Source organism: Cervus canadensis, chromosome 6 (genome assembly GCF_019320065.1).
Source record: "Cervus canadensis isolate Bull #8, Minnesota chromosome 6, ASM1932006v1, whole genome shotgun sequence".
Classification (NCBI taxonomy): Eukaryota; Metazoa; Chordata; class Mammalia; order Artiodactyla; family Cervidae; genus Cervus; species Cervus canadensis.
The window spans coordinates 39,183,299-39,210,545 of NC_057391.1; positions in this window are offsets into that span (position 1 = coordinate 39,183,299).

Sequence of the window (27,247 nt, forward strand, 5' to 3'; positions counted from 1 at the left end):
TCATTATCAGAGAAATGCAAATCAAAACCACAAATGAGGTTATCGCCAGTCAGGATGATGGCTCTATCCAAAAAGTAGAGCAATGCTGAGGAGGAGGGTGTGAAAAAAAGGACCCTACACAATGTTGGAATGGGAACTACATGGCTATGAAGTGTGGATTTTTTAAAAAACTGGAAATAGAACTGCCATATGACCCAGCAATCCCACTTCTGGGCATACACACTGAGGAAACCAGATCTGAAAGAGACACGTGCACCCCAATGTTCATCGCAGCACTGTTTATAATAGCCAGGACATGGAAGCAACCTAGATGCCCATCAGCAGATGAATGGATAAGGAAGCTGTGGTACATATACACCATGGAATATTACTCAGCCGTTAAAAAGAATTCATTTGAATCAGTCCTAATGAGATGGATGAAACTGGAGCCCCTTATACAGAGTGAAGTAAGCCAGAAAGATAAAGAACATTACAGCATACTAACACACATATATGGAATTTAGAAAGATGGTAACGATAACCCTATATGCAAACGGAAAAGAGACACAGATGTAAAGAACAGATTTTGAAACTCTGTGGGAGAATGTGAGGTGGGATATTTCAAAAGAACAGCATGTATATTATCTATGGTGAAACAGATCACCAGCCCAGGTGGGATGCATGAGACAAGTGCTCGGGCCTGGTGCACTGGGAAGACCCAGAGAATCGGGTGGAGAGGGAGGTGGGAGGGGGGATCGGGATGGGGAATACGTGTAAATCTATGGCTGATTCATATCAATGTATGACAAAAAAAAAAAAACCAAGAAAAAAAAAAGAAATATAGTAGGGGAGATGCCTATCAGAAAATGAAGAGGTAACCACAGGACTTGGAGAGCCTCACAGCACAGTGCAGATATGAGCCTGAGAGAAGGAGTGAGGAAGGACAGGAGGCTGGATGGAAGCATCTGACACTGGCATTATCCTATAATCATCTAGAGTGGCAATCACCTTGGACCATAAAGAAGGCTGAGCACCAAAGAATTGATGCTTTCAAACTGTGATGCTGGAGAAGATTCTTGAGAGTCCCTTGAACTGCAAGGAGATCAAACCAGTCAATCCTAAATGAAATCAACCCTGCATGTTCATTGGAAGGACTGATGCTGAAGCTGAAGTTCTAATACTTTGGCCACCTGATGCAAAGAGCCAACTTATTGGGAAAGACTCTGATGCTGGGAAAGATTGCGGGAAGGAGGAGAAGGGGACAACAGAGGACGAGATGGTTAGATAGCATTACTGACTCAATGGACAAGATTCATAGCAAACTGTGGGAGGCAATGGAAGACAGAGGAGCCTAGTGTGCTACAGTCCATGGGGTCACAAAGAGTGAGATGAAACTTAGCGACTAAACAACAACAACAACAATCTGACAATGCAGTACTGATTTCAGCAAGGCCATCAGGGAGTCCCTGAGCCAAAGTCGGCCATCAGAGAAGTCTCACATTCCCCAGAAACAGTCCCTGCCTCACACTGTCATTGGCTGGAAACAGCTGAGCAGGAGCGTGGCCTTGGTAGAAGATAATAAACAATACTGTTTTATAGACTTGAAAGTTGCTAAGACAGTAGATCTACAGTGTTTTCAACACACATGCATAGAAATGATAATTTTGTGAGGTGACAGAGATGTTAACAAATATTGCATAATCATTTCTTGGTGTATATGTGTACCAAATCATCACATTGTATATCTTGAATTACACAATGTCATTTATCAATTATATCTCAATACATGTGGGGGGAAAGTAACAATAAATGTTAAAATTTTTCAAAAGAAATTTGGGATGGGTTTCAGAATGCAGCAGCTGGGCCCACCATCAACTGTGCTTCCTGTAGTCAGGACACATGTCAGTGGGGGACCTGACAGACACATCCTGGGGTTGCCACAAGAAAGGAGGCTGGGAGATAATAGACCAGAATGGTCTCCTATGATGCTAGAACCAGCCCTGCCTGCATCAGCATGAGACAGATAAGTTGCTAGCACCCCTCATCAGTTCACAGAGAGTCACAACTTACTCCTGGTGCCGCCATGAGGACACAATGGGCCAAACACTCTTCCTCAACCCTTGGCTGTTTTTTGTTTGGTTTATGTCTTGGAATTCCCACTCAGAGCCCCTAGAGGATGTGATGGAGAAGATAAGAGATTCTGTGTGGGAAGCCCCTGTTCTCTCCTTTATCCCCTCTCCCTTGGAGCAACACTCAGCTTTGGGTGGAGAAAAGGAGAATGGTCACTGAGGTTGTCATATCAGGTAGATCAAAGTGGGGGGACTTCCCTGGTGGTCCAGTGGTTAAGACTTTGTCTTCCGATGCAGGGGGGACAGGTCCCATCCCTGGTTGGGGAGCTAAGATCCCACATGCCTCATGGCCAAAAAACCAAAACAGAAAACAGAAACAATACTGCAATAAATTAAATAAAGATTTTAAAAATGGTCCACATTGGGACTTCCCTGGTGGTCCACTGGTTAATAATCCACCTGCCAATGCAGGGGACACAGATTCAATCCCTGGTCTGGGAAGGTTCCACATGCCACAGGGCAACTAAGCCCATGAGCCACAACTACTAAGCCTGCACTCTAGAGCCTGTGCTGCAACTACTGAAGCCTATGTGCCTAGAACCTGTGCTCTGCAACAAGAAACCTTAGAGACCTGTACCCTGCAACTAGAGAAAGCCCTCACACCTCAAAAAAGACCTAGCCCAGCTGAAAATAAAGTACTTTAATTGACTTTTTAAAAAAATGGTCCACATGAAAAAAGAAAAAAAAAAAAACTTAAAAAAGGCTAGGGCGGACAACCAGGGATGGGAAAGGGAGAGGGTGAATCTGGGAAGCCAAGAGCAATTTTTCTCTTTTTCATAACCTTGCCTGGTATCTACCTAGACATGGGACAGGAGGGAATGACATCATCCATGGTAGCATTCACCTAGATTTCACTTTCCAAAGAGAAATGGTTCTCTTGAATTTCTCCTGGCTCTCAACCCTTCGGGGGACAAAGGGTGAAAGAGGGTCTGTCTTCCTTTAACCAGTCCTCAATTGAGCCTTAATTGCCAGGAAAAGGGGGGCCCAGCTCTTTCTGACAAAGTTGACCAAGAAAGCTATTTACTGGCAAATAACTGTTTTCAGCTCCCTAAAAGCCACCACAAGGCTCCACAGGTACCTGGTAAGAATGTGCTTGATTCAAGAGGTGCAATAACAGAATCAAAAGACAGGTAAAGTACGCAGTTCTACAGGACTCACTTTGATGAAGAGCATATCTGCAGGTCTTTTTTCATTTTAAAACATCCTTGAAGAAATTTGCTATGTGCTCTATAATGGTTCTAAATATAAATTATATTTATATAATATATTTATATTATATTTATATTTATTATAATATTTATATTATATTTATATTTATATTATATTTATATTTATTATAATATTTATATTACATTTATATTTATAATATAAATTATATTTAGAACCATTATATTCTATATTTCCTTACAGGAAACATAGTCATAAATTGTATCCAGATTATACTTATATGTTTTAACATTCAGGGGATTGATGTGGCAAGAGACGCAAAAAGAAAAAGAACAAGCAAGTCTATATATAAACTAGATAACCAATGAGGACCTACATATATAGCACAGGGAACTATATTCAATATCTTATAATAACTTCTAACGGAAGAGAAAGTAAAAAAAGAATGTGTGTGTATATAGCTGAATCACATTGCTGAACATCTGAAACTAAAACATTGTAAATCAGCTATTTCAGTAAAAAAAATTTTTTTAATAAAAATTAACATTAAAAAAAGAACATATAACATATACTTTACCTGAGTAAAATAATTAAAACAATATTCCCCCAAACAGAAAATGAAAGTGGAAGGGACTTAACTGTGCTATTTTTGTATTAATTTTTTATTTTAAAGGTAAGATTTTATACATAAATAGATGGACATTATACATAAATAAAATAATTTCTTCTTTAACCATGCATAAGAATTTGCCTGGGTTATTTTTTTCATACTCTATAGAGTTGTACTTGGTTTGCATTTATTCCTGGGACCCAAGAGATACACCACAGTGACTGCAGAAATTATCTATCTCATGTATTTGTTAGGTTTGAATATTCATCTGTTCTTGAATGGCAGACTGATTGTGACACTGAAATCTTGCATATAATTTTTTTCAAGATGCTGCTTAATAACTAAGCTTAACATGCATTCAAAACAGCCTCTGAGAGCCATAGTTCCTTCAAGTCTGCTGAACGTCCCACTCCAGTGAAAGTCAGGCGACAGCATTAGCCCTCTACCTCTTGGCCCATTTGTGTGAAGCTCAGACTAAACTCTTCCTCAGGCTGGGGAACACATCAGTCGGGCCACTCCTCACCTCTCAACCTAAACTGGCATGAAAACAGGAAAGAGAATTTATGAGATGCCTATTGTGTGCCTAGCATTGCACTGGATCAGTGGTTTTTAACCTCTTTTTCATTACTTTTTCATTACTAATCTCCCTAAGGAACATTTTTTCAGTGATAAAGAATCTGCCTGCAGTGCAGGAGATGAGGTTTCCATCCTTGGGTAGGGAAGATCCCCTGCAGAAAGAAATGGCAACCTACTCCAGTATTCTTGCCTTGGAAACCCCACGGACAAAAGAGCCTGGCAGGCTACAGCCCACGGGGTTGCAAAGAGTCGGACATGACTTAGCAGCTAACAACAATAAGCTGCCTTTCTAGATGTTTTATTTCTAATCACTCCCCTCCCCCATTTATGTTTAATACCACAAATATACTCTGTATCTGTTTATATACTGCATGAATATCTGTGCTTTATACAAAAAGTATAAAACATTTTTGTCCCCTAATAACCAGTTTCTACTCCTTTAGGGGGAGGGTGATATTATTCCCACAGAGAAAGATATACTAGATGCTCCACATAAGCCATTTAACTTGATTTGAGGCAGCATAGTGTCATAATTAAAGTATAAATCTGAACCAGACTGCCTGGATTCAAATCTGAGCATTATCTAGAGGTATGATCCTGGACAATCAACTTCAATGTGCCTCAGTTTCCTCATCTATAAAATGGGAATAATAATAGCATGTAATTAAGAAAATCGCTGTGCAGGTTAATTTAGTTAATATAACTATGTAGTGTCTAAAATAGTGCCTAGCAAATAGTAAGCACTATACAAGCGGTTGCTTTTTTTTAAACAAATTGAAGAACCCTGTACCACCAGTATTATAAGTATTGTAAAGCCTATTTTAACAAAGAGGAAACATACATTCAGAGAAAGATGGAATAACTGGCCTCAGTCCAGACAGTTGGTAAAAGCAGAGCTGGGACTAAAGCCCAGGTCTTCAAGACACCAAAATAGGCATTTTCTGTCTATATCTTCTCCATTATTGAATAGACTCCCTAATCACCAGTTTCACCTTCTGCAATTGCAGTTATTCATGGCCAACCACAATCTGAAAATATTAAATGGAAAATTTGAGAAATAATTCATAAGTTTTAAATTACATACCTTTCTGAATAGCATGATGAAACCTCAAGCCATTACTCTCCTTCCTGCCCTGGACATGAATCATCCCTTTATCCAGCGGATCCCTCCGAGCCCCTACCCCTGTTAGTCACTTAGTAGCTGCCTTGATTGTCAGATAACTACTAAGGATCAGGACATCACCATGCTTGTGTTGAAGTAACCCTTATTTTACTTAATAATGGCCTCAAGGCATAAGAGTAGTGATGCTGGCAATTTGAATATGCCAAAGAGAAGCTGTGAAGTGCTTACTTTAAGTGAAAAGGTAAAAGTTCTCAACATATTTTTTTAAAAAAAGGAAAAAAATCAGATTTTTTTTTTTTTTTGCATTTTGTATAAAGCTACCAGGATATTCTTGCACATAGATTTTTCTATAAACCTTTCATTGTTTCCACAGAATAAGTTCATAGAAGTGCAATTACAGAGTCAAAGTAGATGAATGTTTTCCAGGCTCTTGAACACAGTGTCAAATTACCCAATAAAAAGATGATGCCACCCAGCAGTACACAAAAGCCCCTATATGTCTCAGTTTTCTCATGTGTAAAATGGGGATAATAGAGTATATAATGAAGTCACTGTGCTGGCTAAATTAATATAAGTTAACTGTTTAAAATAATGCCTACCCTCTTGTCACCCACATTCTTGTCAGTTTTTAAAATATTCACCAATTTGCTGTTAAAAATAACGTATTTCTGCTTTGATTTCTATTTCTTTGACTGTTGTTGGGGTTGACATCTCCATATATGTTTCTTCTTTTGTGAAGTATTTGTCCATGTTCTTTGCGGATAAAACAAGAACCTTCTTAAAAATCCTTCTAAAAATGACCTTTGGGCTCCCCTTGATGGCTCCATGGTAATCCACCTGCCAATGCAGGAGACGCAGGAGACGTGGGTTCGATCCCTGGGTTGGGAAGATCTCTTAGAGAAGGAAACGGCAACCCAGTCCAGTATTCTTGCCTGGGAAATCCCATAGACAGAGAAGTCTGGCAGGCTACAGTCCACAGGGTTGCAAAATAGTTGGATACAACTTAGCAACTAACCAACAACAAATAATGTCCTTTGTGTTCTATCCTAGTTAATGATTCTTAAAAACTGCTGGACATTTTTATAAACCATTTTTGAGGCTCAAAAATTAAAACAGGTCCTAACTTTTCACTACTCAGCTTTTGTTTTCTAGCAATTGTCACTTACTTTCCTGCAGGGCCTGCGGGTGGGGGGTGGGGGGAGGGGGAAACTACCAGAGGTTGATGTTTTTTAATGCCTTTCAGCCTTAACCACACTTAAATCAGCCTAGATTCCATCATAAGATGCCTTATCACGTCATTGAATGGAAAGAACTGAATGGAAATGGTAAAAAGCATCATGCAAAAGAACAAATCATGCTCTCAAGACTCCCAAACAACCAGACTCGCAAGGTTTCTTTGCTGTGACCCACCTGTCACCCAATACCCTGGGACAACTTCTGACAGAATTTACTCAAAGGACAGATCCAAGGCCCCACCTCAGGACTCCAAACTTAGGATCTTGAATGACAGGCCCTAGAATCTGCTTATTTCATGAGCTTCTTGAGTGATTTTCTGAGAATCGCAATGCCGAAGTATGTCTTGTTTGCCAAATCACATGGTTTGTAATGTGTCTTACAAAGAATAATTAAACCAAAGGCAGAAAGCCTCTGTCATCACTATGGTAGGTATCTACTAAATTTACAGCATGATTATTCCTAAGCATGGATCTCCCAGTAATTTGTTAACTGATCGACACAAATAGAGAAACTTGTCCCCCTTCTCACCCCCATTTCCAGCTGTGTGATCCTAGTAAGTTACTTAATTTGCTGGGCCTCAATTTCCCCATTCACAAAGGTGGGGAATCAAGCTACCTGTTATCTCACAGAATCATTCCAAGTCTCAACTGAGACTATATACATTAAGTATCTAACAATTTCTGGCACCAAAAAATTGACAGTTGATACATCAGTAGGATGAAAAATTATGCAGCTGAGGAGGAGAAATTGGTCTGGAGTAATAGCTGCTCATAATGGAACACCAGAGTCTATGAACCACTTTCACAGGCAATTTCTTGTTTGACTCTCCAAACGTTTCAGTGAGATAGGAAGAAAACATATTGTTACATCCCTTTTACAGATTGAGGCAACTGAAGAGTGACCCAGACTATAAAGCTATGTAGTTAGTATTGATAAATAGTAGTGCTTGGAATGTCTGATTCTAGAACCCAATATCTCAATACTTGCTAAACACATAAAAGAAAGAATTCTTCAAGAGAGTTTATAGTTCATTCAGTTATTTCATGATTGGAAACATTCTCTAGCGTATTCAACCTAAAGAATGCCTTTCCTGGGCTTAGTAAGCACAGTAAACAATGGCTAAAGGAAACTGAGAGTAATTATCATTTTCCCAGAATCTAGCTTGCTCTCATTTACTTTCAAGGTTACCTAAGTTCAAGAGAAACCACTGTGGCCATTTTCAAGCTCGCATACCATAAAAACTGTTCAAAACAGGTTTAAAGGGCAACTCAAAATGCCCTCTTCTCTTCTAAGACCTTGCAACCTCTCACACTTAGAGCTGAAGGTCCTTTCCCAGTTCTTCTTACAGCTCCCAAGCAGCTTCCTCCTTTGCTTTAAAGAGTTTTTACATAATATTCATGGTCAAGTTTAGGTCTAAATCACCAAAATGGAAACCCTCTGTCCTGAGGTATAAGTTAATGAAAACGGATCTCATTTTTATTCAATCCCCCAAACTCTTGATGTGGAAGGCACTCTCTCTCTCATCTATACCATTGTACGCTGTTTCTCCACAACCAAAAATATTATCTGAAGAATCATAGAACTATGAGGGAAACAACGCACTGAGATTGTAAACAGCATATTTCTCTTCACAGATCAATGCATCATTTGAATATAGCCTTGTTCTGTGTTCCCAGCTTTGAGTCAGGACCATTCATAGTTCAGCACTTCATAATTACATACAATTAACAGCTCAGAGGCTGAGCAGCAGCAGAGTGAGTGGTAAGCACTGAAAGCTACAAATCTGTTTTGCAGTAGTGTATATTTTTTTCTCCCTTGATTTTCTTTATTGTTGTTTTGCTTGATGCTTATTAGCATACCTCTGGGGAATGTTACAAAGATGTAATGCTAACGAGCAAACACTTGTGAGATTGCCAGCCATTTCAGATGACTTTCTTTCTTCCCAGGGCACAGAAAGGGGAAAAATGAACTGACACATTGTTATGCAGCAAACTAGAATTATGCAGAAAATGCAAAATTATGCAAAATATTATTTATGCAAAGGATAGTCTTGAAGATGTCAGGGCATCACTGATTAGCAGTAAGAAAGTAGGAATGGATCTGAATTTCACTGTCTACCAAAGAATCTTGTTAATGCCAGAGCATCATGGCTATTTCAACGCAAGAGGCAAGTTACTCTATCTGTCCCTAAGCTTACAGACCAAATGATAGGGCACTGAGCTGGGTAAAGGAAGAGGTCTGCAATGGTAGGAGGTATACAAAGGCCTGTCAGAGATTCAAGGGTCACTAGATGATAATAATAGAGTCATAAAACCCACAAGAAGAGCATGAACACAGCCAGCGTTAATTGATTGCTTACTCTGTCATAGGCACTGTTCTAAATGCCTCACATGGACTAACTCAGATAATCCTTGCAACCACTCTGTGAAGTAGGTGAAGTTATCAATTCGTGTTACACTTGAAGAAACTAAGGCTTAAAGAAGCTAAGGAATTTGCCCAAAGTCATACAGTGAGTAAATGAGCCAAGATGGAATTTGAACCCAGAAGCTTATGCTTAAATCCCTTCTCGGAGATGCTAAAAATAGGGCTCCACTCCTGGGTAGTTCTAGAACTGTGCTTCTAAAGTCTCAGGTTTACAGACCCTTTTAAAACCAACGAAAACAATGGACATTTCCAAAGAAAAATATATATATACTCATGCCAAATTTCACAAATAATTTTGAGGATACAGGGATCTCTTGAGCTACATCCTTGGATCCTTGTTCTAGATGAAACCAGTCATGAAACTGACATATGGAATTGATTCTGGACTCTCAGAGATGCAAGAAATCCCTCATACACCGCAAACTATCATGCAGTGACAGTGGGACACCGCATGTGGTGCGACACAGACGCAATCACCCAGTTTTTTTCAAGAGCACTTGGGACCCAGATCTTCTTCTGGCAATTTGATCACATTTTACATTTACAATTATATGTTGTCTTTGTGGTTCTAATTTGTTCCATTAGCACTCGTTTCATGTTTCTCCTCAAAGTCCTTACCACTCAAGAGCAGATACTCTTAGGGTTTATTATAAATGGAAGGGAGGGAAGGGAGGGGAGAGGGTCCTCTAAATGTCATCTGCTATGAAACTCCTCCACCCCTGGGTCCTCTGGGTGCCATCACCTTCTCCTTTTTTCTCAGAAACCTAATTCTAACTTCCAGGTGGAACAGGCACCAAAGTAACAGAATAATTCAGTTTTCCTTGCAAAAAAGTAATCCTTATATTGGTAATTTACCAATATTTCCAGCAGACTCAGAGAAGTGAACCAGTAGCTCCCACCATGATGGGGTTTGAGGGCTATGGCCAATGTGCCGAAATCCAGGCTTGCCCAGAGGTGTTCCCCGCCAGAGAGCCCATGTAGGAAGATAGGATGGAGTGAGAAAAGCCCCCTGCCAGGCTCAGGGATGACTTCACAAGGACACGGACATTTGAGCGTGGAGGTCTTGGAGGATAAAGAGGAATTGGTCTGTAAGGAAAGGAAAAAGGGCATGGCTAGTGAAAGGACAGGGAGGTGCATACAGGCACGGGAGGAGACCAGAAGTTCTGAGCCCTGGAGAGGATGTGGGAAAGATAGGCTGGGGCCAGACTGTGAAAGGACGGTACCTTGGGTGAAGAAATTGGAATTTTATCCTTTAAGCCATTGGTTCTCAAACTGCAGTGTCCATAAAACTGATCTGAGTACTTGTTACAGATATAGACCCCCCAGGTCTGCTCCCCATGCTTCCGAACTGATAGGTGCATATTTGACAAGCAGGTGATTCTAATGCAAGAGGTCTGCAGACCACACTTGGGGGAAAACCCTGCTGAAAACAAGGGGAGAGCTGCTAGCAAACTAAATGGGTTGCTGACAGGAGCTGTCTTTACACTTGCTATACAAAGGAGAGTGTGCACACAGGGGTCCAGGGCCCCCTGTAGTCACACCCATAGTGATTCCTGGTTGGTAAAACTCATCCAAAGGTACTCTGCCCTTTAACCAGAAAAGAGAGACCACAAACAGCCCCAGCTTTCAAGACAACTACACTCACAGGCTATACCTGCAGGACTTACGTATGGAAAGTACCAGTCATGATACCTGGCCTTGGTAGGTGCTCAAGAAAGTCTGTGGACGGAATCCTCTCTCCAGGAGGCAAAGGAAATTGAAGATCCTCTTTACTGCAATTCAGAAGTCTCAAAGTAACAAATATCCATCTGCCATTTTTATCAGCAATGACCCCATCTCCCCAGAACAATGTTGGTGAAAAGGCAGTTCCCTGTAATGGGTTTGCTTAATAAGGGGGGCTTGGAAGTTCTTCAGAGAGACACTGTCTGTCTGATGGCAGGCTCTCTCCAGGCATCTAGCAGAGCTTCTGCCTGTTACTGGCTGAGGTGGGAGGACAGCACACAGATCTTCATACTTGGCCCTGACTGCTCCGCCTGCAGTTGTCACTGAGGGGTCTGAGCTGATCCCTGAGAAGGTTTGGATTCACCATCTTGGATATTAGCAGATGAGAAACACTCATTTAGCCGTTTCAGAGAGCTGTGAAGAACCCTCATGCCACACACCCCAGTGGGCACAGGAGCTTCTCTCAGAGGCACCAACCAACCAACCTCTGCAGGAGCAACGCGGGACCTGCCCTGTTCAGAGCTTTCATTGACAGTCAGACTTCTCATCTTTAAGAAGGGAGGATTCAGGGACTTCCCCGGTGGTCCAGTGGAAAAGAGTCTGTCCTTTCAATGCAGGCAGGCTGGGTTTGATCCCTAGTCAGGGAACTAGGTCCCACAGGCCACAGCTAAGAGTTCACAAGCTGCAACTAAAGAGCCCACATGCCGCAACTAAGGCCCATGGCAGCCAAATAAGTGAATAAAACAATTTTCTTAAAGGGAGGGTTCAGTTCCCACTACCCGGGACTCCCTAACAGCCCACCTCTGTGCTCCACTCACCTGCTTCAGGATTCATCACGTGCCAAGGTCTGACTCAGCCTCACCACTTGTAAGAAATGTGTGATGTCTGTGGGACCTAATAGCTACATATTTGCCTGGGGTCACTCTACTAGTCAACTAGTGTCAGCTGAAACGGATCAGGCTTCTTACAAGACGTGCTGGAAGAGGGCGAATACCTTCCCTCTCAGACCCTGTGCAAGTGTTTACTTCACTGAAACACTCCATTACTGCACGCTGAGCGGGAGAAAGCACACGGGGAGGACCTGATTTAGCCGTGATTAACTGCAGAGTCATTGTTAAAATTATTTGCATTTGTCTGAATAACACTAACTTTTCAGACTATGTCATTCAAAGAAATGGTTAGATATTTTTCTGGCAGCAATAATCAGGCATTTTTCATAAAATGGCTTCCTTGCAGGAAAATCACCAAATAATGGCAGAAAAACACCCGGCTGTAAATACAATGAAGCATGAGGAGGCAAAGTCAAGATTTAAATGGCTCTCACGCTGCAGGGAAAGACCGGAGTCACTGAAATGATGTCGTGCTGTTTCCGGGCACACTGGGAGCCGCTGCTGAGGCGCTAATGGGCCCCACACAGGTCTTGAGAGTGGCTTTCTCACAGGGCATCTGTAATAACTGGGCTTAGGACTTTTACCAGATGAAGTAAATGCAGGGCCCAGAGCCCAGGAGAACAATAACTTCTCTGCACCAGAGGAGCTGTGCAGGCTTCCGCCTGGTGCTTAAGACTCGTTTCCACTCCTGTGTGCCCCTTGTTCCATGAGACTAACAAAACACATCTCACACGCAAGACTCCACATAGGCCCATGGAGGCCCTGGGGGAACCCTGGAACCCCAAAGCTGATTGTTTCTAATTTGGCTGCACCAGGTCTTAGCTGCAGCGCACAGGATCTTCAAGATTCTTTGGGGCACATGGGATCTTTAGTTGCTGAGCTCGAACTCCTAATTATAGCATGTGGGATCTAGTTCCCTGACCAGGGATCAAACCCAAGCCCCTTGCATTGGGAGTACAGAGTCTTAGTCACTAGATGACCAGAGAAGTCCCCCAGAGCTGATTAACTTCCTATTGCCACCCTATCTCCCTTGCCCCCAACAAAAAAGGGGGAGGTGGTCAGGGGCCTTTACAAGAGTAACAGCTTTTCAGAACTAGTTCTTAGGTTACACCTCTCCCCACATCCGGAGTCCCATAAAAAGCTGCCTCTAATTTTTGTTAATAACAAGACCCTGTGGGGCCTTCCGGGGACAGACCCCTCCCCCATATCCTCTGAAGCAGCTCCTCTCTGAAGTACCTAGATAAAAGTATCTGATACACATTTCCTGAATTGTAGATGCTAAAGCCACCACTAAATGAAAGAAATTAAATACTTGATGACCTTGGGCACAAAGGCCCCAGACCTACTGATACCTAAGAATTGATGATATTAACCCCTGTAACACCACCCTGTTAACTCACCATCAACCAATCAGAGAATTGTGCAGGAGCTGATCAGATACCCTAGGACCATCCCACACACACACCTCACCTGACCTTTGAAAATGCTTTGCTGAAACCACCCCTGGGGTTTGGGGGTTTATGAGCACCAGCCACCTATTCTCCTCATACAGCGCCTTTTTTTCTTTTTGGAATATAGTCAATTTACAACGTTGTGTTAGTTTCAGGTATACGGCAAAGTGAATCAACTATACATACACATATAGTCCACTTTTCTTATAAATTCTTTTCCCATACAGGTCATTACAAGTATTGACTAGAGTTCTCTGTGCTATGCAGTAGGTCCTTATTAGTTATCAACTTTATATACTGTAGTGTGTATATGTCAAGAGCAATCTCTCCATTTATCCCTCCTCTCTCCCCCACCCCTGTGGCCAAAAGTTTGTTTTCTACATCTGTGACTCTACTTCTGTTTTATAACAATATATTTGTACCGTTTTTAGCAGAAGATCTAAATACACATTTCTCCAAAGAAGACATGTGCTCAGTTGCTCAGTCATGTCTGACTCTTTGTGGCCCCATGGACTGTAACCCACCAGAATCCTCTGTCTTCATGTCCATTCTCCAGGCAAGAATACTGGAGTAGGGGGTCCCCTGCCCTAGGGGATCTTCCCAAGCCAGGGATCAAACCCGTATCTCTTGCATCTCCTGCACTGGCAGGAGGATTCTTTACCCCTAGCACCGCCTGAGAAGCCTATACAGATGGCCAAAAAGTACATGAAAAGATGCCTAACAACACTAACTATTAGAGAAATGCAAATCAAAACTACAGTGAGATATCACCTCACACTAGTCAAAATGGCCATTATCAAAAAATCTACAAACAACAAATGCTGGAAAGAGTGTAGAGAAAAGAGAACCCTCCTACAATGTTGGTGGAAATGTAAATTGGTACAGCCATTATAGAGAACAGTATGAAGTTTCCTTTAAAAAAAAAAAAAAACAGCACCACAACCCAGTGTCAGGCAGTGAATTTGTGTGTGTGTGTGTGCACGTGCATAGGATTTCAGTTCCCTGACCAGAGATCGAACCCATGCCCCTTGCAGTTGGTGCATGGATCTTAACCACTGGACTGCCAGGGAAGTCCCCACAATCTGGTGTCAGTCAGTTCAGTTCAGTCGCTCAGTCATGTCCAACTCTGCAACCCCATGGACTGCAGCACTCCAGGCTTCCCTGTTCATCACCAACACCCAAAGCTTGCTCAAACTCATGTCCATTGAGTTGGTGATGCCATCCAACCATCTCATTCTCTATCGTCCCCTTCTCCTCCTGACTTCAATCTTTCCCAGCTTCAGGGTCTTTTCCAATGAGTCAGTTCTTCCAATCAGGTGGCCAGAGTATTGGAGCTTCACCTTCAGCATCAGTTCTTCCAAGGAATATTCAGGACTGATTGCCTTCAGGACTGATTGGTTGAATCTCCTTTCAGTCCAAGGGACCCTCAAGAGTCTTCTCTAACACCACAGTTCAAAAGCATCCATTCTTCGGTGCTCAGCTTTCTTTATAGTCCAACTCTCACACCCATACATGACTACTGGAAAAACCGTAGATTTGACTAGACGGACATTTGCCAGCAAAGGAATGTCTCTGCTTTTTAATATGCTGTCTAGGTTGGTCATTGGCTCTATTGTGTGCAGGAGAACAGACCCAAGCTTGGTTCAGTAACAATCTAACTTATATTTTCAAATAAGAACTACAGATTTAAAATCCCTTCCAATCCATTTTATATAACTTCCAATTTGTCTTTGATTCAGTTCAACAATTGTGTACTGCATGTCTTAATGAACCTATATCTTCCCGGTACTACTCAAATCAAGAACAAGCCCTTCCTCCTGAGGTCAAGGCCATCAGTGAGCCAGCCCTGATCTATGACCAGCCACATCCTCTCCTATCCCTCATCAGCCACCCCTTCCAGAAGGTCATCTTTCATTATCTCCACCACATGAGCTCTCTACCACATTAGCTTTCCACCAAGGTCGGAACTGCCACACAGCTCCCCCACAGTATTCCTTCTGTTCTTCCTGTGATATGTCACATTTGTTCCCAACAAGACACCTTCCCAGCAATCTCCACCCAGAACAGGCCCCTCCTACTCAAACTCAATTTATTCCTACACTCCCATCTGGGTGCTGCTCACAACTTAACCCACACCCACCAAATCTTTGCTGAGGGCTGCTGCTCTACAATGCTCTGTCCCTTCCACATTTGCCCCATTAAATAGGCAGTTTCTCTCTTCTGCTTCACATGTGTATACTTTCTTCCAACCAGGATTTGACATTTATAAAACTGGAAACCAATCCTGTACCTCTTTTTGTGGATTCACCTCCACGTTCACCTAAAGCCTATTGTGTGCCAGTCACGCTGTCACTCACAGCATCAAAAATGGTACTTAATGCAATGTGCTTGAATAAGGAAGTAAACATTTGTTGACTTATTGAACAGACTCAGAACCCAACAGGCTCATTCGGGTTTCATGGTTTCTCTTTATTCTCATAGGGAGGAAAAGGCAATTAAATACATAGACATCCACTCGGGTGATATTTTTCGCAGGCAGGCTTCTGTCTCTACACAAATAGGGATAACATAATTTTAAACATTGAGCTTGATACTTCCCATCATGGAGGGATAATGGTCCAACCCACACCGGGTAAGTCGTCCTGTGTGGGCAGGGGAGGAGCCTCAGACTCTCTTTCAGCTGGGTGACATGCAGAGTCAGCTTGGGGAGCCAGCCTGAAAGAAGTGCAGTCACAACAGCGCAACCTATGCAGGACCTGATTCCCCTGTGATGGCCTAGAACCTGACCAGCCAGAAGCCAGGTGATGATGGCCTAGTCTCCTAAGTGGAGCAGGTAGAGAGGGGTTCTCACCAGCTCCTCACTCACAAGCTTGGGCTTTGCTCACACCCAACCATGGACACATGCCCACAGTCCACTGTGGAAACAGTAGTTCCCAAAACCATCCACTCCAAAACACACCAGCCCTCAGGACAATGCTGGGAGGCCAGCCAGGCAGCAGACATTGGCCACTGAGAGATGCCATCTCTCCCACCCAACCCAAGCCATTCAGGGGTGAGAGGGACAGACAGTAAGTCAAATGGAATTTAAAATCCTGGCTCTGACGGCTGTATGACCTCAAACAATTTGCTTAACTGTTCTGTCAATTCTTCATCTATAAAATTGGGACCATAATAATGTCTATACTCACTGAATGTGGAGAATCAAATGAGCCAAACATATGAAGGCTTAGTACAGTGCTTGTCACCCCATAATAGAGTGAGATTATTAACATTAACTGTGATCACTGAAATCCAAATTTGGACTTTTTCTCTTGGATCCTAAAATGGTTGCACGTCAAGTATTTTTGCAAGAATCTATTAGTTTTTCCCTTCTTTCTCAGCTACATTCATGCTTCAATTTTCTCTTTCAAAAAAAAAATTTTTTTTCTCTTTCATTTCCCCTTTCCCTCACTCCTGTGACTACTAATAACCAGGAAAACACAAAGACACAAAAACCTGTTCTGAAATTACATTTAAAACAAAAGGAAGTAAATTCTCTTATACTGTTAGTGGGAATGCAAATTGGTGCAGCCACTACGAAAAACAGTATGGAGGTTCCTCAAACAACTAAAAATAGAGTTGCCATATGGTCTAGAAATCTGAATCCTGGGCATTCACCCAGACAAAACTACAGTTCAAAAAGATATATGCACCCCTATGTTCATAGCAGCACTATCCACAATAGCCAAGACATGGAAAACACCTAAGTGTCCAGTGACAGATGAGTGGATAAAGAAGATGTGATATATATACACAATAGAATACTATTCAGCCATAAAAAATAATTGAAGTAATGCCATCTTCAGCAACATGGATGGACCTAGAGATTATCACACTAAGCAAAGTAAGAAAGAGAAAGACAAATATCATGTGACATCATGTATGTAGAATCTAAAATACAACACTATGAAACAGAAACAGACTCACAAACATAGAGAACAGACTTATGCTTGACAGGGGATGGGGGAGGAATGGACTGGGAGTTTGGGATTAGCATATGCAAACTAGTATATATAGAATGGATAAACAACAAGGTCCTACTATATAGTGCAGAGAACTATATTCAATATCTTGTGTTAAATCATAATGGGAAAGAATATAAAAAGAATATGTATATATATATGTATAACCGAGTCACTTTGCTATACAGCAGAAATTAACACAGCATTGTAAATCAACTATACTTTAATAAAATTAAAAAAGCAAAAGGAAGTGATGGCCCCATGTTAAGCTTGCCTCCAGCTGTGAGCATCACACTGCAGCTCCATAATCTGCTCATTTTTCATAGTCAACACATCACTTCATCCACAACCCATCATTGACATCTCTGCACTGGAAATGCTTTAATTTCTCAGAAAACAGGGTGCCGTTTTAGAGGTTTTCCCTGTGTACCAATTAGGAGCCTGCAGTAAGACATTTTCTCATCCAGTTTGTTCCAAAATAATGAAGCATTCCAGTATCTTCTATTTTGACCAAATTCACCAAAAAGTAAACTGCTTCAAAAAAGAAAAAGTGTGTGTGCATTTGTGTGCGTGTGCATGTGCTTGCCGGAAGAATGGAAACTTGTCTTTGTTCATGTGAAGTTCTCTGTATTTAGTTAAACTATTTGGACTTTGTCTTTTCTTGTAAGAAAGAAAATACAACACAGAACATTAGCCTAGATTTTCCTGGAATTTGGCAGCCCTGTGGATCTTGTTTTACTCTCCATTTACTGAATATTTTGTTTTTAATATTTCAGTCTCTCAGTGTGCTTCTGTTGTGGTGATGGAAAAGTGTTTGCCCTCTAGGAGCCAAATACAACATCTAATAGATCCGTTAACTTACCCTTCAATAAATTAGCCAAGTATGTAGCTTCATCCTTCATTTATTAAATAATGAGACTGCTTTCCTAAATAGCACTTTTCTATACTTAAAATTATGTACTTGAAAAGACTATAAGACCATATCCTACTGTGGGAGGCAGAATAATGGCCCCAAAGATGTCCACATACTTTTCCCCCAGACCTATAACTATATTACCTTATTTGGCAAAAACAAAAAAAAAGTCACTGTGGCCTTAAAGATGAGATTATCCTGAATTATGTGGATGGGCTCAATCTAATCATATGAGTCCTTAAAAGTGGAGACACTTTCCTAGCTGTGGTTAGAGAAAGCTACAATGAAAGAAGAGTTAGAGATACCTTGTAAGAAGGACTTTACACACCACTGCAGGCTTTGAAGATAGAGGAAGGGACAAGAACCAAGGAATGAGGCAGTCTCTAGAAGCTGGAAAAGGCAAGGAAATGTATCTTCCTCAGAACACCCAAAAGAAATGCAGTCTTGCCAATTCCTTGATCTTAAGACCAGCGACACCTGTCTTGGACTTTAATGACAAAACTGTAAATAAGAAATTCGTATTGTTTAAACTCGCTAAGCGTGTGATAATTTGTCACAGCAGTAATAGGAAATAAATACACAAACTCAGAACTAACTCTCTGACATCAAAGACAGTCAGTATGTGAGGTTCATCGAGCAAGCTATAAGGGAGTTTCCATTAGAAGTGGGATGAATTACAATTGCAGGTCTTGCATATGCTATTCAGTTGCAAGTATGCAGTAGCATGAATGAATGAAGGAAAGAATGTCTACTGATTGGAAATCCAATGTATCTACTGATATATACACTGAAGGAAATAGATGGTGTACTAATTTATGGATTATACAGGTTATGAACTGTATGACCTGGTGGCTCAGATGGTAAGAAATATTAAGCCACCAATATTAGCCATGAAAAAGAATGAAATAATGCCATTTGCAGCGATATGGATGGACCTAGAGATTATCATGCTAAGTGAAGTAAGTCAGACAGAGAAAGACAAACATAATATGATATCACTTACATGTGAAATCTAAAATAATGATACAAATGAACAAATTTACAAAATAGACTCACAAACATAGAAAGAAAAAAAACTTATGGTTACCGAAGGGGACACGGGGACGAGGAGGGATAAATTAGGAGTTTAGGATTAACAATACACACTACTATATACAAAATAAACAACAAAGACCTGCTCTATAGCACAGGGAACTGTATTCTATATCTTAAAATAGCCTATAAGAAAAGAGAAACTGGAAAAGAATATATGTGTGTGTATGTATACATATGTATAACTGAATCATTTACAGTACACCTGAAACTAACATAATATTGTAAATCAAGTATACCTCAATTTTTTAAAAAGGTGATCTGTCTGCAATGCAGGAGACCCAGTTACATTCTTGGGTGGGGAAGATCCCCTGCAGAAGGAACAGGCTACCCACTCCAGTATTCTTGAGCTTACCTGGAGGCTCAGACAGTAAAGAATCTGCCTGCAATGTGGGAGACCTGGGTTTAACCCTGGGTTGGGAAGATCCCCTGGAGGGCATGGCAACCCACTCCAGTAGAATTGCCTGGAGAATCCCCATGGGCAGAGGAGCCTGGCGGGCTACAGTCCATGGGATTGCAGAGTCAGACACAACTGAGTGTCTAAGCACAAACCAATCACCTGAAAAAGAAATTCTCTGTACCATATATGTAGTGATTATATCCACAACTAGGAAGTCAATATATGGGCTAGTGCTATTTGGCTAAGGATATCAAACAATTATATAATTTGATGGCCTACTGTGATAGAACTGTATTGCTTTTGTTAATGAAAAGCGTGAGTTCCTCAGCACAATTCTTTGTCAGAAATTTGGTTAAAACAGGAGGCAGAGAATTCCCCTAAGTAAATAAAAAAAGGCTTAACCTCCGCCTAGTTGAGACGGCACTATATAATACAGTAAACAAACATAAGCAATTGCTTGATCGCAGATCTTTCCCAACTTAGGGGAAAAGGTGCTGAGGGAGAATGGAAAGACTAAGAGGCTGAGAATACTGCAGTCCAACCTCACAGAGGCTGGACCGTCAATCAGACAGAGGCACCTGGTGTGTAGAGTTGCTCAATCATGTCCGACTCTTTGCGGCCCCACGGTCTGTCCATGGAATTCTCTAGGCAGAACACTGGAGTGGGTTGCCCTTCCCACTCCAGAGGATCTTCCCGACCCAGGGAGTGAACTTGGGTCTCCTGCATTGCAGGCAGATTCTTTGCTATCTGAACTATAAGGAATTTCTTCAAAATGGCACAAACTCAAGCCCAGCATTTGCAAAATTTACATAGACTTCAGGTTAATTCTTTTTTTTTTATTTATTTTTATTAGTTGGAGGCTAATTGCTTTACAATATTGTAGTGGTTTTTGTCATACATTGACATGAATCAGCCATGGATTTACATGTGTTCCCCATCCTGAACCCCCCTCCCACCTCTCTCTCCATCCCATCCTTCTGGGTCTTCCCAGTGCATCCAACCTGGACTGGAGATCTGTTTCACACTTCATCATATACATGTTTTGATGCTGTTCTCTCAGATCATCCCACCCTCGCCTTCTCACTGCTGTTGTGATAGATCTTGCTTTCCAGAAAATTCCTTCATCAAGGTTTCAGCACATATTGTGAATTCCCAAAATTTTATACTTCCAATGGTTAGAAGAGTAGACAGAAGCATCCAAGGTGAAGTTTCTGTATAACTGGCTATGTAATGTGAAAATTCCTGTTGCATTTGTTCTCCTCGAAAACCAACTGAACTCACAGAATTGCAAGTAGCTGCCTCCCCTGAGGTTTCATGATGCAAATGAAAATGTTACAAATTTGAGAAGAATTCCATTTTTTCCATTAGAGACTGTATAGTAATCATCTTTTTTCCATACTTGGCAAATTGACAGATAACAGAATACATGATGATAATAGTTATAGATCACCCTAATTGCCATTCAGAGTAAATTAATAGATTCCTACCCTTAAGTCTTTCTTCAACAAGTACAGCCAAGCATTCTCATTAAACTTGGAGAAAACAGAAAGTCGCCTTCTGGGGAGTTTTGACTAAATGTAATCAGAGCATGCACCAGAGAAATCAGACAGGATGTACATTTGGAGATTTCAGAGTCAGTACTATTTGATGGCACACTTCTTTCATTTATCTATGATAAACTAGTCTAGTGGTGACTGTATTGTCTCAGTAAGGTGAATTTTCATTCAGATACTGTCAGAGGAAATTTCTACTCAATCCACTTGACTTCTCTCAAACCAAATTGACAGAAATTTCTCCAATTATAACTACAGTAAAACTGAGACTGTCAGGGACCATTCCAAGTTACAAATTTTCTATTTTACTATCCACAAAGCCAATAAAATTTTGTACCTATGATATTTCTATATCTAAAAACCCCTCCTGCACAGCTTCACAAACCCAAAGCCACACAAAAGTCTTGCTGCAGGAACTGATTTTTTTAGTGGAAAAAAAACCCATATCCATCATCAACTTATCTCCTTCGATATGTGAAACACTTTCAAAACAGCTTTCCAGACAAAGATGAGCCATACAACATCCAAGTTAGCTGAATATTAAAACGATAGATAAGTTGAACAAATTTTCTACTTCTGGGCTGGAAAGACTGCTCTCAAGTTACACAAAATCCATTCTGGAAGATTTTTCTAAAGATATTAAAGAAAATCATTCTCCTTCCTAGACTGTCATTGAAACCTGAATATGAGGTTTCTCCCACAATACATGAAGGCAGACAAAAGTGAAATGGAATATTAAGATCTTCATACTTCTGCTGAGTTTCTTCTCCATTCCCTCTATGTGAAGGTCCATATACCCAACAGACAAGAGAATCAAGGAAACTAATAGAATAACAGACTTCACAGAGCTCAGAACCAAAGATGTGTGTAAAAAGCAGGAATGCAAAGGCAAGCTACAAGTAATATGAGATTTTAAAGATATAAAAACTTAAGTTCAGAAATAACCCTGGCTACTGGCTGCTCCTGGCTTGGCTTTGGTACTAATAGTCACCAAAAATGTCAAAGTTTTGTGTGCAGTCTCAACAGCAAATTCTAAGATGCTGAAACCAGTTTAAGGTGCATGGGATGGGATAGTGTACTAGTTGAAAGCCTGGAGTCTAAATCCCACATCTGCTACTTACTGGCAATTATCTATTCTCTTAAACCTCAGTTTCCTCATCTATAAGATGGAGATAATAATAGAGTTTATCTCATAGGATAGTAATGAAGATAAATTGTAGCATGTAAATTCTCTAATATACACTGGGAAGTTAGAGTGGAGTTCATGTAAAACATGATTAACGTAAGAAAGGGGATTAGATAATAGAGATGAATGAAAAACTTCAGCATGATGATGGATCCCTAGTAGGGGAAGTGGTAAAAAAATGGGATGCTTTTAGTCGGAGTGTTTTAAGGTGACCATAGAACATTAAATGTAAGTAGAACAGTAATGTGTGACTGTTAGAAAGAGCTAGAGGTGCGATCACTATTTGGACCCAATTCAAATGTCAACTGAATTAAAATTGAATATAGAAAAGAAAAAACTCAAAAGTGTTTCATAAACCTGTGGCTCACTTACCTCCCATGTTTGTAAGGTTAACAAGAGGAGTAAAAGGCTGATGCTGAAGCAATGACACTTCACTGTCTAATCCTACATGCTGGGGAATCCTTGAGCTGTGGCTGACATGAGGAGGTGCCAAGGCCTAGGGCAGAATCCCACGGTTGGTTCCGATGAGACTTTCAGTGGGCAGATGCTCCTGGGACATTTTCAAAAAATAGGTAACTGAAATATTCAAGCCTCACCTACCATAGACCCTGGCCTGCTGCACCTATATACATTTCTGGAGGTTGTCTACTATGTGGGAAGCACCAACTTAAACCCACTCAACAAGAGCTCTCACTGGAGGAATGTAGAAAAGGAGTTAAAGACTTCACCCCCTTGATGCTCCACATAACAAACCCCTCCCAAAAATGAGTTGTTTTTATGTAATAAACCAACAATTTCATCGTGTTCAAAGAGGCTGTGCAATACTATTCAAGTGCACAAATAGTGATGAATAAATTCAGTGTTTCTATGTATAACAGAAGAATGTCAGTCAGCTGTATTGAGGGCATAAAGTCGATCAGGTGCCAAGCAATGTGACTGCTCTCCATCAAAGGATGAACTCAAGTAGATGACCCCAACAGAGCATGTGCTTCCAAAATGTCAAGAACTTGAGGGTAGGGAAGACACAGGTTCTTATTCTACCCCAGTGCATCTGTGACTTGGGTAAGGTCCCTTCCCTAGGCCTCCAGTTTCTCATCTGTAAAATGAGGTGTTGGGACTAGATAATCATTAAAATTCTTCCCAGAACTCTTCACTTGTGAGTCAGGGTTGGGTACTTTTTTTTAAGCTTCAGCCACTATTTCCTGCTATGACAAGATTCATGTCCTATGTCTAGGACCACAGGAACTATCCGGGAAAATTGGCTCCAAGTCCAGAAATGGCCCTGAGTTGATCGTGGGGCCTCCCAATGCTGGACTGGAGAGAAGGAAGCCCATTCCTCTAGCTTAGGGCAGGATGGGGACACCACCTGGCAGCAGAATAAAGAATGTGGTTCTAATTTCTTCCTGGTACCCTTTCCCCCTCTATTCCAAAGCTCCTTAGGCAGTTACTGACCTAGGAAGAAGGTATGAGAAGGTGCTGCTGCTGCTGCTGCTGCTAAGTCGCTTCAGTCATGTCTGACTCTGCGACCCCATAGACAGCAGCCCACCAGGCTCCCCCATCCCTGGGATGCTCCAGGCAAGAACACTGGAGCGGGTTGCCATTTCCTTCTCCAATGCATGAAAGTGAAAAGGGAAAGTGAAGTTGCTCAGTCATGTCCAACTCTCAGCAACCCCATGGACTGCAGCCCACCAAGCTCCTCCGTCCATGGGATTTTCCAGGCAAGAGTACTGGAGTGGGTTGCCATTGCCTTCTCCGATGAGAAGCTGAAACTCTTTCAATTAAAGCTATCAACAAGTCCAATGGTGAGGAATGTTTATTAAAAGAAAAATAATAAATTCTGCCGTGTGCCTAAACTACAGATTGCCTGCAAAGTGGCCCATGTGTTAATAGCTATATAAACTTTATTACCTAGTAAAATTTGTGTCTTAAAACTCATGGCAAAAGCCTTCATTTGACTAACTCAGACTTTTCTTTTCCCCTTGGCTGGCCCAGATAGAGAAGAGTTAGTGCCACTGAATAACATATGAGGCATTATGCTTTTTATAGCAGATTTGCTGTTCTTTGTATTGTTCTAATGCTTTGTCATATAAGTTAACTACCACCCAAACAATAAGCAACTGTTCATACTTTTTTATACAACTTAGCTGAAGATTTGAACTAAATTCAGGATCCTTTGATTCTTGAAAAATCCTTTCCTCTTTCAGATCTCTAATGCTCTACCGTCTTTGATATATATATATATATCTATACAATCAGCACAGGAATGATTATATTTAAAGTTTGGATTTTTTTTTAAAGTACTGTCTACTGAGTTCAAACGAAATGCAGAGCAGTATTTCAACATCTCACTAGTTTTGGAATGTGGATTCTGGATGGCAAATCTTACATTTATTTCCATTTTCTTTGAATGGTTAAGAAACCATGCATGTGTGTTCTTTCAAATTTACAGTCAACTCTGAAATTACAATGTAATAGCTTTAAAATGGTTCAAAGTGCCTCTAACGGGAATGAATTATAATGGAAAGTATCATGAAAGGCATTGAGCATTATTTGGAATGCAGCTTTGTTTCTATCTTGGTTTATCCTTTGCCAATGGCTCCATTAGGGTATCACTCAATCAGACTCTCTGCTGGATGGCAAGTTTACATTCATCCATTCACTCATCAGTCAAAGGAGAACAGAAGGCTCCACTCTGGAGAGCTCTGGCCCCTTGAGAAGAGAAGCTTTCTATTTCATAGTTTTTAATTCCACCGATGGTAAAAGTGCCATATAGACAGATCCATTGCTCTTCTCATGAAATGTATTTCATGCCTCCTCTCTTGTCCCTCCTATAAGAGCTCCATTGAACATCAAGACTAATAGCCTTTTCTAAATAAATAAGAAGATATTTCACACCACAGGGTGTGATGAAGTGATGTGCTACTTAATTCTTCAGCCTTCAAGAAGCACATGCTATCGCTCTTGATCATTAAAAAATGTAACAATAAAATTAATATTGTTACGGAAAGGTGTGGGATCCAGCTGATAGCCACTCAAAAGCCAATAAACAGGCCAGGTGGAAAGGAAAGTTTGCTTTTTTTCAGATGCTGGCAACTTGCGGGGGTTAAGGCAGATGTCTGTCCAAAGGCCAACTCCCCCCACTGACAATCAGTGGGAAAGAGCTTTTATGGGCCGAGAGAAGGGGACTACATGCAGAAACAGCATAGTCAGCACTGACAGATATCTCCAGATTGGTCATCAGTGGTCTGACCAGCGTCATCTTGGTCGTTGTGCAGTTCACTGTTCAGCTGCTAAGTCGTATCCCACTATTTGCCACTCCACTGACTGCAGGCAGGCTCCCCTGTGCTTCACCATCTCCCAGAGTTTGCTCAAACTCATGTCCATTGAGTCAGTGAAGCCATCCAACCAGCCCATCCTCTGAAGCGCCCTTCTCCTCTTGCCCTCAGTCTTTCCCCACATCAGGATCTTTTCTAATGAGTCAGCTCTTTGCATCAGATGGCCAAAGTACTGGAGCTTCAGCATCAGTCCTTTCGATGAATAGTCTGGGTTGATTTAGGTATATTTAATCTTCAGTTCCAGGGTCAGTTTGCTTTCATTTCTATGAAGCCAATTCTTGGAACTGTGGCAGCTTGTCAGGGCTACAGTCTGCTCATCATGTAGTTAACCTCTTCACTTGGGGAAGGTTTCAGTATCTATAAGATAGTTCACAGGTTAGGGCTCAGAATATTATCTACAGCCCTTGAGGAGGAACTAGAGGTCCTTGACTATGCTTAATGAGTTACATTATCATCATCTGGTCTCCTCTGACTGCTTTCCTTTGTTTCTGCATTTCTCATTTCTCTGATTAAACTTATTCTTTGACTAAAGTTTTCCACAGACAAAAGTCAGGCAGAGAACATGGCGGGAAGGACCACAAGGCCCTGTTCTGTTTCAATATAACAGAATAGTCACTTACAGTTCTAAAGTACTTTTTACATTCTAGACACTGTGCTAAATGCTTTATATACATGGGCTCACTGAACACACACTGTCTGTAGAAAGTAGTGGTGTCCCCATTTGATAGATGAGGATATTGAGTCTGAGAGAATTTAATCAATCTCTGAAGATCCCATAACTAAACCAGATGGAATCAAGTTCTAAGTCCATTCTGATCCCTGAGCTGACGCTCTTAACCAGGCCTATATGCTGACAATAATCAGAAAACCCCTTAGAAAATCAACAAGTATCTTGGAATTAGTATAATAAGGAAAAAGCAGTTGCTTAGGTAGCTTTCTGAAAAATTTCTCTCAGGGACAAAAACTGCCTTGATTATGCATACACCTTAATTAAAAAAAAAAAAAGTTAAAAGAATGAAAGTTTGCCACTTGCAACAACATGGATGAACTTAGAGCACACTAAGTGAAATGTCAAGCAGATACTGTATGATATCACTTATATGTGAAATCTAAAAAATACAACAAACTAGTGAATACAACAAAAACGAAGCAGAGTCACAGATATAGAGAACAAACTAGTGGCTACCAGCGGGGAGAGGGAGCGGGGAGCGGCAACAGAGCGTACAAGATTAAGAAGCTCCAACTATTATGTAAAAAATAAGCTACAGAGATATATTATACAACACAACAAACACAGCCAATATTTTATAATAATTGTAAATGGAGTACAAATTTTAAAAATTATAAATCCTTATATTGTATACCTGTAATTTATATAAATTGTATATCAACTATATTCAATTCTAAAAAGATAAAAGAGATAATAAAAACACAGGTTAAGATTTAATAGGTGCTTACTC